The sequence below is a fragment of the Condylostylus longicornis genome, unplaced genomic scaffold (genome assembly GCF_029603195.1).
Source record: "Condylostylus longicornis isolate FDR11 unplaced genomic scaffold, ASM2960319v2 ptg000038l, whole genome shotgun sequence".
NCBI classification, from domain to species: domain Eukaryota; kingdom Metazoa; phylum Arthropoda; class Insecta; order Diptera; family Dolichopodidae; genus Condylostylus; species Condylostylus longicornis.
Window position 1 is genome coordinate 4,397,887 of NW_026578007.1, and position 16,020 is coordinate 4,413,906.

The 16,020-nt window shown below is 25.0% G+C and overlaps 1 protein-coding gene across 1 annotated transcript in view; it reads right to left on the reverse strand.

The window, feature by feature from the left end:
* Positions 1 to 15,091, reverse strand: part of LOC129609249 (uncharacterized) — a 41,888-nt gene extending 26,797 nt beyond the window's left edge. Inside the window, exon 1 of the mRNA XM_055521180.1 lies at positions 14,887 to 15,091. The gene's annotated coding sequence lies outside the window, so the exon portion shown is untranslated. The remainder of the gene's footprint in view (positions 1 to 14,886) is intronic.
* Between the last annotated feature and the right edge of the window lie 929 nt (positions 15,092 to 16,020).

The following is a 16,020-nucleotide window of genomic DNA, read 5'->3' on the forward strand; positions in this document are numbered from 1 at the left end:
GAGTATTAGTTAGCTTATAGCTAACATACCTACAAAAATGTAAATTTGGCTCTTAGATGAGTTTCGCTTTGTGCTACCCGAATTCCCTGAAATGCTTGCCAGTTAGTTTCGGTAACAACCAGAATTAAAACATCAGATTTCAAAATATTTCATCAAACCGTTCCGTAGATATGGTAAAAAATGTTAAATCAGCCCTCAGATCAGTTGCTGAGCCCTGATTTTTCCAAAAAAATTATAGATTCATTATTTTATTACGAAAAATTTAAATATTAAATTTCAATGAAATCGGTTGATTATTTCTCTTTATATAATCAAAAATGTACATTTGTATGAAACTTGTGTATGAAATTTGAAGTAAATCGGTTGAATATTATCTTCAAAATAATCAAAAATGTAAAACAGTCCAGCTAAAAAGTGCAGTTCCCGAGGCCTGATATATCCCAGAAGTTGATCAATAGTCGAAATACACTTAGATGTAAAATTTCGTCAAAATCGATTCAGCCGTACTTGAAATATACGCGTGCACACACAGATCCACAGACCGACATGTTGCTAAAAGTTAATTTACACTTCCCTACCATGGAGAAGTGTGTTCCCACTGAAAACTCAATATGCACAATTTGTTGCCACCACATCACCTATCTATTGTATTCGCAACGCGGTCGGTAAAAATAAAAGTATTAAATGTAATAATTGGTACAGAAGCTCACATGCATGTGTTTTCTCTCATTCATATGTAAATGTAATAAATAAAAAATTTATTCAAATTTCTCTAATTGATATCTTGACACCATTATTATTTTTTTGTAAACTAAATTTTAAAGCATTACCGAAAGCATATATGTACATATTTTTTATTTGTTAAAAACTCAGATTCCCGAAACCCCGCGAAATTAGGGTCTGATTTGAAAATGTAATTAATTTAGATCAAACCAATTTGTGTTTGAAAAGAAGTAAGAGTACTTTTCGCTTGAACAAATAAGTGTACTTTCTAATCGTCTACTTTAAAATTGAAAAAACAAAAAATTATCACACATTTTGCGGGGAAGAAACAATTTATAATAAATTTTAAGTTGAATTAAAAGTTTAATCATTTTTGCTTTAATTTCTTCATTCCTTTAAAGCTTAATTGGTAGACCGTCCGAAAAATATTTTATTTTTTCTGCCTTGTATGAAGAAATTACCACTAGTTATTCTTATAAAAATGAATAATGAAGAATAGGGAGGTACACGTTGTATTGGTAATTAGTAATACTGAAAATTAAAGGTTTTTTGGCTTTGAGAGGTGATAACTTGGTAGTGTGGGGGACGGAAGATCAAGTAGAATTATCTCTCATCAAAATGATTAACTAATGCCTAGAAGCTATTAAAGTTGCAGATTTTTACAGCTATAACCATGTAAGAGAAAACAACGACGTTAGGAATTTGACAAAAACGGGCGGAAGATGACAATTAATTTTGACTGCCATCGTATATGTGATGCATGTATACCTTTATTTCTATTGGGAACACTGAATATGATGTTTCTGTTATAAAATGTTCTCAAAATTTTAAAACTTTAACTTGTATGATTATAATTTGTTAAAAATAACTGAAAAAAATAATACAATATTTTCACATACTTAGTTAATTTTAAATAATTTTGATGTTTTAGGCTATTTGTTCTCTTTTCAAATTAATTTCATTGAATTGAATTTTTTCCCATAAATTTAACTATAACTATTATAATAGTTAATCGCAACATGCTATACCGGTAATCTAAAATACAGGATTAAATTTAGAAGATACAAGATTGGCGCTGTTTCTTGCTTATTTCGTGTATCTTGAAGTAAAATTTACATTTTGATATATTTTTTGCTGGTCAAGTTTTTAACTAAACAATTTTTATTTAAAATATTCATTTAAAAAAAAAATAAATTAAAATATTCTTTGTTAATTGCAATGATCTCTTTAAAGTTTTTTTTTTTTATTATTTTGGGTTCTGAAAACAAAAAATCAAAAATAAAATGGAGCCGTGCCCATGTCATTTTGAAAATATTGTAGCAATTTAAACTTAACGATATGATTATTTAATACAAATGTACATATGTGCATTTGTACGTTATGTGTGCATACAAGACACTTAGATATATCTATGCCCTTGAGCGTATTAAGAAAAAGTACAAAAAATAAAATAAAAGAGCAGTTTTTTTTATTATTTCTATTATTTTTGAATTAATTTTAATTCGCACAGGTTGTTTTCAAAACTATTCTGGTTTATAGGCGTAACCAAGTGTACAAAATCTGACAAAAAAAAATAAATGAATATATTGCATAAAAAATTTAATAATTTTATATTGAAATAATATTGACATCAATATTGGAAACACAAAAAAAATTTATATTTTTAGAACATTTCTAAAACTTTTTATGTTTGAAAATATGTACTACATCTGTCGGCCTGACTGTCTATTTATTGATACATATTGTACAACGTTCAAGATAAAGACATGAAATTCTGTACACAAATTGTATCAAAAGTCGTAAAAAACAAGCTCTTTAGAAAATACTATAATGCTACAAATGCAAAAAAATACGGTTTGCCTACTCTATCGTAAAAATTATTTATAAAAAAGCATTTATTTTCAGTCGAATTGATCCTTCAAATTAACTGTTATCTCAAATCAGGTTTTCATTAAGTTTCGGCCTAAATTTTTCCCTACACCCAATTTAATATGAAATGAAATATTTAACGATATCTATATTTATTACTTCTTAAAATCAGAAAAACGTTAATTATCAATTCTATTTTTTTTCGATACTATATGAGCTCTATAAATTTCTATAAAAAAAATTTATAACAATAAACTTTTGCTTTCTTAAAATATTTCAAATCCTTATAACTTATATAAAATCTAGTTACAAATGAAATTCGATCTTTATATTCAAGTACATATCTTTCAAAATCTATAAGATTTCCCCTAAAGAAATTTATATGGTACTAAGAGAATATTAATAGATCTTTTTAATTTTACTATGACCTGAAGTTATTTAAGTTTATAAAGCAAATGTGTTATTTTTCAAACTAAGGATTTGCGGCGATTATCTTTTAGCCCGGCATGACGTACTCATAGTATGCGTTCCTTTTAATGCAATCCGCACATATGTATATAACAGCCCATAATTGCTCTTGAAGTATTGTTGAAATTCGTTTTCTGGTTTAAAGTTTTTTTTAATTAAAATTCTATTATACAGTTATGAAAATTAACCTAATTTTACAAAATCAATTAACAAAAATTTAACATTTATTTCCCCGTGTCAAAATATGTATAAAATTACCTGATCGAATTAATTTGCATATAACTACATTTTTATATAAACCGCAACACTATTGTTGTGTTAAATGTATGGAGTGTTATACACATTTTAAAAGAACAAAATCATATTATACAGACATTTTAAGTAAAATTTAAAAAAAAAAAAAATACGAACATACACAAATAAGATTTTCATTGTTAAAATTATGTTGTTTTAGTTTTAATTGTAATAGGCACTCCAAATGGATTTGAAATTATTTTTTAACAGAAATATGTTTTTTCTAAAAAATAATTACAATAAAATTACCATAATTAATTTGTTGTAATGAAAAACACCTTATTTAATTAAAAAATAAAAATTTGTAACTAATAATAATTATATTTTCGATAAATTTTAAATTTTTCTTAAAATTTTATTGCTCCTGCATATTGCTCCCATACTGAAACCATCATAGCGTGTAGACGTATAGCAAGCCATAAACGATAAAACAGGATTGAGATACTCAATATGCAATAGTAATACTATGCAATAGTCCCTAAATTAAATTAAAGTTGGTTCAAATCAATGGTTTGTATTGTAGCACTTTTCCCTTCAACAATTCGTGAAAATATTGCTTTTAAACACAGTCTAGTATATCTACCACACCATTAAAAATATTTTCATTCATAAACGAAACTATTTCTAGGATTGCATATATTTAGGATGAACGAGTCTTTGAAATTAAGCAAAAATTGATTTAAAGAGGGCTTAACATAATGTTCGATTTTAATGGTTAATTACGTGAGTTAAGAAAAATAATTATATATTTTTTTAATGTTACGGAATTTACCGTTAGCCTTTTGCGTTTATAGAAATTTGAAAAAGTTTGCGGATTCGGGTAGGAGTGTAGAAGGGTGTAGAAGTTGTGTAAATATGTCTACGGACGGACGGACGGACAAAGTGAAACTAATAAGCACTCTTTTCAAAAATTTTTTGGAAAAGTGCTAAAAAAAATTAATAACACAAATTCAGTACCAGTATTTTTTGGGCAAACATTTCGAGAGCTTTATATACCTGAGTATTGTCGTATTATGTGTAGTCAGTTTTTAAGAAAGACTTTAAACCTTACACCATTGAAGTAAACCTTTTTCCAATATCCAAAAATATTTTCAAAAAAAAATATTTTTGAATTTACTTTATTTGTATTATGAACTTTAATAATTTAAAATTGTATATAATATTGAAAAACATTGACTTCAAATGTTTGTTCCGTTCATTATAAAAACAAAATGCTGGAAAAAAAATTTTAGTTTTATTATATGATTGTGCTATAACATTGTCTATAGTTAATAACTTGCATGTTACGACCATTAAAAGTAGATATCCACTTCATATAAAGTAGTTAAATTAAATCTATTCGTTACCGAATCCTCAAGTGTTCGTCTTGAGATATTTGCCAGATAAAATTAAAATTAACTAACACTTTAAGATAAAGAACTTCAAATAACATACATACATATATTATCAATTAAAAATTATTAGTGTATAGAGTGTATATATCTATGTACACACTGAGGTTATGTAATGGCATTAAATTTAAAATGTCCGGTTCCCAACAAGAATGTATTTCTCTGTGATACAGAAACATGTTAATAAAAAATATATTGCAGGAAAAATGCTTCTTTTTTTAACTGTCTTTGTATCACAATTTCGGCAAAAATGTTTATCATCGATTGATAAACTTTTTGAGTATGCCTGATCTCAGGAACTTAACTTATCCTATATACTATCTGTTTTTACATATATTTGCTCAATACGTCACGATACGTCATCTAGATTTCGCAGATACAGAAACTAAAGATTTATTATACGAGCTGATTTTACATTTTTGCTCATGCACATATAGATAGATAACCAACAAATTTCCTTGAAATTTATAATATCAAGTTCAGTTGTTAAAGCAAAGATATATTAATTTTCTTAGAAATGACCTGACTCATAAATTTTCATTATGAGTCGATTTTACATTTTCGATCATACCTAAACACTTAATTGACGGTATTTCTCGAAATTTAATATTTAATTCACATACCTTTGGGATAAATCAGATCTCAGAAAATGAACCTCTACTAAGAACAAAATTTAATTGTTTCTGGGCATATTAATTTGCAGGTCTAAAATATAATATTTTCGTATCAATCTTGTGCAACACTTTTGTTAAATTAGAAAATATACTTTGAGGTCGGTAATGTATTGATCACATCTGATAACAATTTTTTTTAGATATAAAAGGCACTGTGTTAAAACTATGATATATTATTGTTTATATACAATGTACATAAATATATATACATATATATATTTTACTATGAGAAGAAAAAATTCAAAAAAAAAAAAGCATTTTGAAAGGTGTGTAAAAAAAGCAAATTATTAAAGCTTTAAATAACTGCGTAGGTGACTTTTGTATGCATCAAATTAGTCATTAATTTGTAGACATACTGAAATTTATGAATATAATCAAATGATATATAGAGTTAGAATAAATCCTTGAAAAACCGACACTTGTTCCAACATAACATAATAAACATTACGTACGTATAACAATACTAGACAATTTAATTAAATGGTTTGAAATAATGTATAGTGTTAAGATTAAACATAGAATTAAATAAATATATAGCAAATCAAAAATAAAATAAGCATTTTTGTTATTAAATATGTTTAAATTTGCTTGAAATCAAAGAAATGTTTAATATTTTATTAGTTTTGAGAAAAGTTTTCAATACATCTTATTAGTTTTTAAGGTATCAATTTAAAATAGTTTTTAAGGTAGCACATATTTTATTCAAATACACAAGCGAGAAGCTCTGGGTACGAAATCTATCAATTAAATAGTAAGAGATTTTTCAGTTCTAATTTATGAGATATCAAAACACAATATTTAGCTGATGAATTCCCACATTAATGTAATTTTGAAGTAATGGATTTTTGAAGTTGCTGAAAATCTTAAAATAATTAGTAAATTTTTGACTCAATCCTCCTAATAATTAAATAATCTCTGTAATTATTTAAACTGGACTGTAATTGTTTTCTATGAAAAAAAGAGATAAGGTAAATATCATTAATGCACATGGTTTATTCTTGATTTATGCCCCATTTTTATATCTTAATAACAAATAGTCAATATAGACGTACACCATTTGCTTTAACTACAATATAATTTTACAATTTGTGGCAGAAATATTTAATTTTAATAGAGTCAGTTGTACTGCCTTGTTTTTGAAATCAAGTTTTGGAATCAAGTTTGGAAATTTTTAAACTTTGAAAATCAAGCAATTAATTTAAAAATTTTACAAGCAATTAATTTGAAAACGTAATTTGAATATGAAAACATTTTGAAGAAATTTTTAATATTTTGATGACTTTTCGACAATTTTTATTGGCGCCACTGTTCTTTAGCTATGATCTATATTCTTTAAAGAATTTTCTATAACATTAATTAACTCTAAAATTATGAAGAAAACTATCTATTTTTAGTACGCTACTTAATAACATTGCTAAACTTGTTTTAAACGTTTGTGCAAATTAAATACACTTGAGCGTCTAAAACGTATTCAAAATAATTTGGAAAAAGCAACAAAGTGAAATTTGCTTTTAAATTGAACAAAAAAGAAAATTGGAAAAAAAACTAAAGTCGATTAAATTGTATAAAATGTACTAAAATAAAAAAATAAGCTTCACAATCCAATTACAAATTTACTTAGAGACTTCGTCTTTTATCAATTCATAGTTTTTTGCTCTCATGAAAATTAGCAATAATCAACTTTGGCAATTATTCCTTCTTGCCATCACAAATTATGGTTGTTCTGTGTGATTTTTTATATTCTGCCAAATTGCTCTTTTCGTATTATTTAAAAAAAAAGCTGATTGAAAACATTTAATAATTATTTCTTTAAAATTTAAATGTTTTAAAAAAATAACCAAGAAAACCGGCTAAATTTATAAATAACAAGAAACACGTACGAAAATATTAACCAACAAGAACTCATTGAAATTGTAAAACTTCTGAAATAGTAGTAAGGCAATTTTTAGCTGTTTGGAAATGAAAAAGAATCTTAATTTATAACAGTTCAAAAAAATTTTTAAGAAAATTATTTTGACACATTGTGTTGATTCGATAATTTAAAAGATTTTTTAATAGCATAGAATTGCATTATGTATGTAGATATAGGCCTATATTATATCGCAACATATAGATATATACACTCGTATATGTATAACATGTTTTATAATATTTTATGTGACACAAATAAAGAAAACAATATATCTTATTATACCGACATTATGGTGTTTCAAACTGCTTTTTAATATATTATTTTATATGCATATAGATATTCATATACATATATGTAGCTTAACATTTAAACATTTGAACATAAGCAAAAGCACTCAAAAATTCACATGCCTTCAAACATTCATGCATCCAAGTTTCTGCCTATTATGTATAGAAAAAGCACAATAGATTATTCTTTTAATCAAAACGGTAAAATATTTAAAGTTTTATTGTGAATTAAAGTGGTGTCGTTTCTAACAATTTCGTAGTAAATTTTATTATTTCATAGTTATTTGGTTTATTAATGAATATTTTTATGTCATGCATATAAGAATGTCATGCATATATTGCAAATTGGTTGAAAAACAACAAATAATATTACAGTTATAGTTATAATAATGAAAATTTTTGGGTCTATTAATATCGTTTTGGTGAGATTATGAATTAAAACGAAGAAATTCTACCACTTTTTAAAATATGGAAACAAAATAACCAGTGTGGGGTTTTCTTTGAATTTTTCTTAACTTAAGTAATGGTTTACAAAATTCTATAATGCTATTTTTTTAAATATGAAACTAATCAGTGTCGTATTATAGCTATATTATCCAATATTAGCTCCTATCTATATACACAGCAGTTTACAGTCATCATTATAAACAAACTTGGAATTAAGACATTCTAGAACTCCAATGTAGTATTACCCTAATAGTTAAAAGGTTGTTGAGTTTTAAAACTAAAATGTAGGGCTACGAGTTTTTTGTCAGTTTACTGTATTGATTTTTATGAGTAAATGTTGAAGCCACGGTTATTTAATTCTTGTAAACTCCATATGTCGTCATTTTATATTTAAATAAATTTCAATCAAACCAATGATTATAAAATAGCAATTTTAAATTGAATAAGTAAAAATACTGCTCTTAAAAACAATCGCTTATATAAATTACATTCATTCGTATACGGAAATATTTTAAATGGTTGCATATATTTGGGATGAGACAAAAAACAGAGTTGAAAAAGGCGTTAAAATTATTGTTGTTAATTGTGTCAATTTTTTTAATAATTTTTTGTTGGCAGAGCTTTTTGCAGTAACGGCATTTTGACTATAGCTTTATGCAGTTATAGAAATTTGAGAAGTGATAACTTGATACAGGATGGAGGTGGAAAAAATTTCTTTTCTTATTAATTATATAGGGTGATTCTGAAAGTTATGCAACCACATATACCATTGATTAGAAAACCGAAAATGGGTAAAACACTGTAAAATCCGAGTTCCAGGGCTTTTAACGTATTTTCAAGAAATCACTTATACAGTTTTTTTTATTATAACTTCCATTCTGAAAAAGATAGAGCTTCAAATAAACAGTTTCTGAAAGGCTTAGTAAAGGGCTTTAAATAAAAATGCTGCTTGATTCTATATTTTATTTACTTTCGAAATACCAAGCATTCGAACTTCAAAGAAAATAAAATGTTTCCTTTGATTTTTACAATTTATTCTAGCTAGATAATTTTGTAAGAAATTTTTTAAAACCTTGAAATTTTTATTTATAGAATTTTGCACAGCTGCTTAAGCTTTAACTTAAGACCTCAAAAATTAAAAAATTTTTTATGCTAGAGAAGATGTAGCACAAAAACCATTTCCATGTAAAGATTTTAAAGACCCTTAAAGGCAAGTATTTTAAGCTCTGTAATTATCAACTATCATTAATTTTTGGTGACAACAGTCACTCGAAAAAACAGTTGACATTTTGCAGAGCCGTTATTTTGATAAAAAATCTGAATTTTCATGTTTTTATTGAAATGTAACAAATAATAACAAAATTGAAACGAAATTTTATACAAACTTTTTAATTGAAAAACAAAAATTGAATTTGAAAAATTTGAAATTTTTGAAAAGAAAAACTAGAATTTTCATTTTGAAAAATAAAAAAAAAATCTAGTAATCAAAAAATTTTTTTTCGAAAGTTTTCTTGGTAAAAAAAAATGATAGATTTTTTATTTTTGCCAATTTTTATAAGAAATGGTACCTATATGGTTTGAAATTTTTAAATGCATTTTTCTCACATTGGGTGCAATTTAAAAATTTGGAAAAAATATTTTCGAAGACTAGACACCATTTGGCATCTGAAGTTATTAAAATTAACCAGCTGGAGCAAATTTTTAAAGACATGCCATACAAATTTTTACATTTATTCTAATAAAAAAATTGTTTTCAATAGGAAAATTTAATTTTTTTACACAAAATGGAGTTTGCAAATGTGTTTTTTCAACATATTTCTGCAAACTAAAATTGGCATAACGTTGATGCAACTAAAGAAGTATTCTAGTAAAGCAATTGATTTAAAATATGCGATTGAATAGAAATAGATTTGAAAGAAGAAAAACATAAATTTTTGCCGAACGAGGTGAATTCCCTAGGAGAATTTAGTGTGTGTTTTGAGAAATTTGTAAATTTTTTCCATAAGGAATTCGCATTTTCCAAATTTTTGAATAAAGGAATATTAAATTGCATAAAATTCTAGTTTTATCAACATCTGGTTTGATTTGAATTGAATTTGTGGCTCACAATATTTATGGTTTTTGTGCTATATCTTCCGTACCATAAAAAATTTTTAATGTTTGAGGACTTAAATTAATGTTTAAACAGCTGGGAAAAATTCTACAAAAAAAATTTCTTACGAAATTATCTAGTTAGAAAAAACTGGAAAAATAAAACAAGAGAAAATTTCAATTTTCTCTAAATTTCGAATGCCAGGGATTCTGAAGGTATGATTTCCTCTATTGCAAAAAGTTTCTGAATCTATTAAAGCGAACTGTGAGAATAAAACTAATGAGTACTTTTTTCAAAATTTTTTTTTTTAAAAAGTGCCAAAAAGCAAGTTGTTTATTTTTTTCACACTACGTGCAATAAAATTAAAACGTCAATACTGTTAAATGCTTCTTATGTTAGTTGGAATAAAAAAACATATACCTACAATCAAAATAAATTCGTTTATTTTAATCAAAAAATAAATTCACATTTGGGATTATATAGCAATTTTTTAGGTCCACTTGTTATAAGAGAAAAAAATTAAGTTAACAGGTAAACATATTTTTATAATACATATGTACATATATACACATATTTGGGAATAGTATAAAATTTTGGTGTGGATCCAATTAGCTATATACAGAAAGTTTGTATACAGTCATATCTCGTACTATTAAATCACTTTACTCTTCTTTTGAACATAAATGTTAAGCTTGTATAAGAAAAATAAGAATGAGATGATTTATAGTAGGGGGTTCCATTTACAATATAGAAACCGTGTTAGAAAAAAACCACGTCGTTCAATTTTTTGACTTTAATCATAATATTTCCAAAAGAAATAATAATACGTATGTATTATAAATTTTGGCTTAGGTATTATATATTATAAATTTTGGCTAATCAACTTAGAAAATCGAAACAGATTTCCGAATTTAATGAAAATATTTGCAAAAAACTGACAAGTCGAACTTAAAAATAAAATCTCACAAAAAAAAAATGGAATATATTTGACAAATAAATTTTCTTACATATCTACTTGCGTACATAATGCCACGCTTTGTTTAAGATTACGTTGACAAACTTCCAAAATCTGTAAAACCTAGGTTAGCACAATATGGGTACTTGCGATAATTATATTCGCATTGACTATAGTTTATGCATTAACATTTGTTGCAAATTATTTTAGAGTTATATAGATTTATAAAGACAAGCATATAGTATTAAAATTAATTTTACTCGATATTGTCCACTTTACTATATTCTGCTGACTTTGACTACTTTGATGGGTAAAACTTACACTTAAGGGACTATTTTAATTTCATTTTTACAATCGGTGCTTGCTCTTGTCTAAAACTTGGCTTTAATCATTTAAAGGGATGCTCAAATAATAATATGAACTCTATTCTTAGAATTTTCAAAATATACTCGAAATTGACAATTTTGATTTTAGAGTGTTTTTGTATATTATCGAAGAAACATATAAAAAGCGATAGGTCACTGGTTCGAGAAGACAAAATTTTTTATTTTTTTGGATTTTAACTTGTTCCTTTGATTACGTCATTCGTCTGTTCTGCAGTTATATAAAGAAATTTCCACTTAGGTAATAGTAATAAACTGTGTTTTTGACAATTCACTTCTAACTTAGCACTAAATGTGTAGTATGTTCGGCAATAAAGTACTGCACGTGTTTTACAACTACAACTGCAAGTTAAAATATACGCACAACAACTCAGTTTTGATTTTACTGTTGCGGAAACTATTTTGTACTTAAAATAATATATCGTCTGATTAATAGGATAAGAGAAGTTTCTTTTAAATAATGTTATTTATTATTTTTTAAATGTTAATTAATAATGTTATTTCCAGTGAACTGGAAATAAAAAGTTCTGGGATAGAATAATCCTTTAAAAAACACATGGCAATCGTTTTTTGTGCTATTGTCGAATGTGTAGTTTTTGCATCTGCGTTATTTCTGCGATCTAAGTTATTTAAGTTCTAAGTTAGAAATGCCAAAATTTCATTTTCAAAAACACCCAAATTATTGATTTAATTGATATTGAAAAATTGTTTCATATTTTGGGAAGTCACTGTATTTGTGTTATAATACAAGTAAGTACAAACATATACCTAAATATAAATACACACATACATATATTGATATAAATCTAAATAAATACAAGTTATATGGGAAAATATCAAATTTTAAAATGAAAAAAATTTTTGTATATAAAGCAAATTTACAAAATAATAATAATGATAACAATAATAATAATAATAATAATAATATAACATAATGCATTTAATAATACAGTTAACTGATATATTTATTTCAATTAATAGAATAACCTACTAAAAATTGATTTATGATAGTAAATTAAGATATTTTCGTTTTTTGAAATGTGCTTATTATAAAAAATAATGCAAACATGAAATATAAACCTTGTTGCCATTCGAAAAAAAAAAAACGAAAAAATTAAAAGGAAACTGATGTGGTTAGTACACAATCGATCGCAATTTTTATTTTCTCAATAACAATTAAGAAATCCCTATTTATTTATTCTTATATTAGTTGGATAAAAGTGTTACACACGAATATGCAATTGATTTTTAAACATTTATTTCAAATTTTAACAAAGCTAGTAAGTTTTAATTAAAATACCTAAAAGAATTTTAATTTGGATCTTGGTAAATTTTCACTTTCAAAACTCGTGCATTAACCTTTAAGAAATGCCTTTAAGATATAAAAAAGTGAAAAATGTAAAATTTGACCCCTATAAAGAAATTTGAGATATTTCGGAATTCATTGTGTTCATACTGGAATTAAAATATGCGTTAATGTATGTATCAAATAATTTATTCATCGTGTATTTTGCCTTTTTACTCCCCGGGTCAGAAGAATGTTATAAAAAAATTAGAAAATTTAAATTCTCAATCACTGTAAATTTTTTTTTTTTTTTTTTTCAAAATGTACAGCAAATTCAAAATTCATTCACTATAAATTCTGATTTAAAAACAAAAAATAATCTATGAGTTTGCAAAATCAAAAAAAAATTAGTATTTTATTTCAATAATGAAACACTTTAGTTTTTCCCAACAGAGTAATGCAATGTGATTGCTCAAATTGCTCTCAGTGAAAATGAGCAGTGTCACCTGTTCACTGCTCTTTTTTGGTTGTAAAATAAAGAAAAAAATGAATAAATCAACATTTTCATTTAAAAATAAAATTTTTTCTTTAATTTTTGAGGTTTTAATAAACTTCGCCCTTCGGCAATAATTTTTCTTAAAAAAAAACTCACAGGGGACTGATGTTCCAATGTCATAAATTTGTGATATTTGGACAGTAATGCATGTTTTCGTATGAAAGAAGCATGTTTTCATGTGAAAAATATTTGGAAGACCATGATAAAATAGGCTTTTCCAAATATTTTTAAAATATAGTAATAGGCCGAGATCTTGAGGTATTTTGTTGCATTTCAGGTACCTCAAATTATTCTATAATAATTTCAAAATTAGTTCCAGTTCTTGAATTTCAATTTATTTTAAAATCCATCTTGTTTATAAATATGCTCTGTACGTTCTAAAACCTCTCTAGTAAAAATATATTATTTTTAAAACTATCCATATTTGCTCTAAATTAAAAATTCTATTAACTACCATCAACTTAAGACCGTATAAAAAATCTAAAGATGCATGTTGGAAATATTTATCATCAACTTGGAACTTTTTCATTACATTTTTCAAGTGATTAATTAAAGTTATCACAAGTGAGGTGGTAAAATATTTTTTATTACACTCAATTACAGTCAGCGATTCAAATGGTTTTAATATTATAATAGATTTTTCAATTCTAAAACTTTGATCAAATCCGGAAATTTTACAGAAAAATTGAAAATCAATTGAAAACAAATTTATAAAGCTCTTTGGTAATATTTTGTTTCATCGGCAAAGATATTTTCTTTTTCTTCAACAAGAATGTATACAATCGACACTTAATAAAAGTCCAAATTCGGCCAACTACTTTCGTCTATAAAAACTAATTTGCTTAACAGACAGACAAACTGATATACAGAGAGAAAGCGTAAAGACATCTTCCCGAAATTTATATATGTTTTTTTATCTTTGGAAAATATATTTCCGTTATCAATATGAATAAATCAATAAATATGAAATTCGGTGCCATTGCAATACCCCCATTATGGTATCTAATGCGGCAGTTAAAAATATTTACAATTATAGTTATATATAATATATAAATATGTTCATACATAAATCTAGGGTGCTTATATTTGCATTTACATATAATATTAACTTTTAATTGTATATTATTATAGAATTTTTCAAAATTTTAAGTTTAATGCAATTATGTATTTAGAACATTTTTCTTTTCAATTGTCTATAAACGATACAAAATGTATTTTGATTATAAAAACAACACTTTTGGCTCACCCATTAATTAATTTTTAGGTTGTTAGCTTTTTTTCTAAAAATTTGATATATTATATCATATATTACAGCATGTATATCACAATTTTAGAAAATTTTCATACTTCTTCCACAAATTTTGTTTTTTCTATTAATTTATTTAAATATAATCTTTTTTACACTGAAACTAAAGTGTTAATATCACTATTAAAGAAACTCTTATATAGCATATCTATTCTATGATTTTGCTCATATAATTTATTTACAATTTTATCCATTTTTAAATTTAAATATTTAATTAATTCAGTTATATATTTTATATACTTACCATTATTACTTGTTGATCTCAATAAAATTTTTAAAATTCAGATTTTTTAAGCAAAATAATGGCCAAAACGGTTATAATGGAATTAACAAAAATATTGTATTGATAAATTCTCAATTATTATAAGTACTTGTTGCTTGTTTCACGTTCAATACCGAACTCGTTTTAAGAAATAATATTTATAATTAAATGTAATGAATAAAGTGTATTCTCTCACAGGAAATGTAGAAACTGATAATTTTGTTCTATATGGAAATTAAAATCTATAGAAAATCTCTAATTTCTAACTCAGTGCTTATTATGTAAAAAATATGGAATGTAAATAATATAAGATAACATTTTATCACAAAAGTATAATGCATTTATGCAATTTTAAATTCAAGTGTATTTATATACTGGGTGATTCAGTAAAGTGTACCATATTGTATGTAACTGTTGAGGGTATCAAAAAACGGATGAAATTTTTTTGTTTCGAGCTAGTTGTCAAATCTCAACGGTTTCAGAGATACAGGTATTTTATTGAATTTTCACCAAATGGTAAAAATTCTAAAGGGGCTAGTAAAGGATGAAAGCAACATATTAGTTGATGTTGCATTTTATGTACTTTCGAAATAACAAACATTCGAACTTTGGAAAAATAGCAATTTTTTCAATTTTATATTTTTTCAATTTTGTTCATCCCCACAATACGTATCATGTGAAATTTTTAGAAACTTTAAAATTTTTGTTTTAAAGAATTTTTTCCATCTTCTTATAAACTTTAATTTATGTTTTTAAACCTTAAAAAATCTTTAATAGTAAAGATATATATAGCAAAAAAACATTTGAATTTTAAAATTTTAAAAACATTAATAAAATGTTTAAAAATGAAAAATAATCACTGCTTTTCATTTTTCAAGTGCTATAAATTGTCAATTATTATTAATATTTTTATTCAATTTTAGATAAAATGAAGATTTATTCACATGAGCGATTAAAAGTTTCTTAAAAAAAATATAATTATTTTTCCTAAATCATGCAATTAACCCTTTAATTCTATCATTATGATAACGCCTCATTAGATTTTTTTTAGTTTTATTTCAAAGACTGCATAAATCGTTCATCCTAAATGTATGCAATTCTTGAAATAGTTTCGTA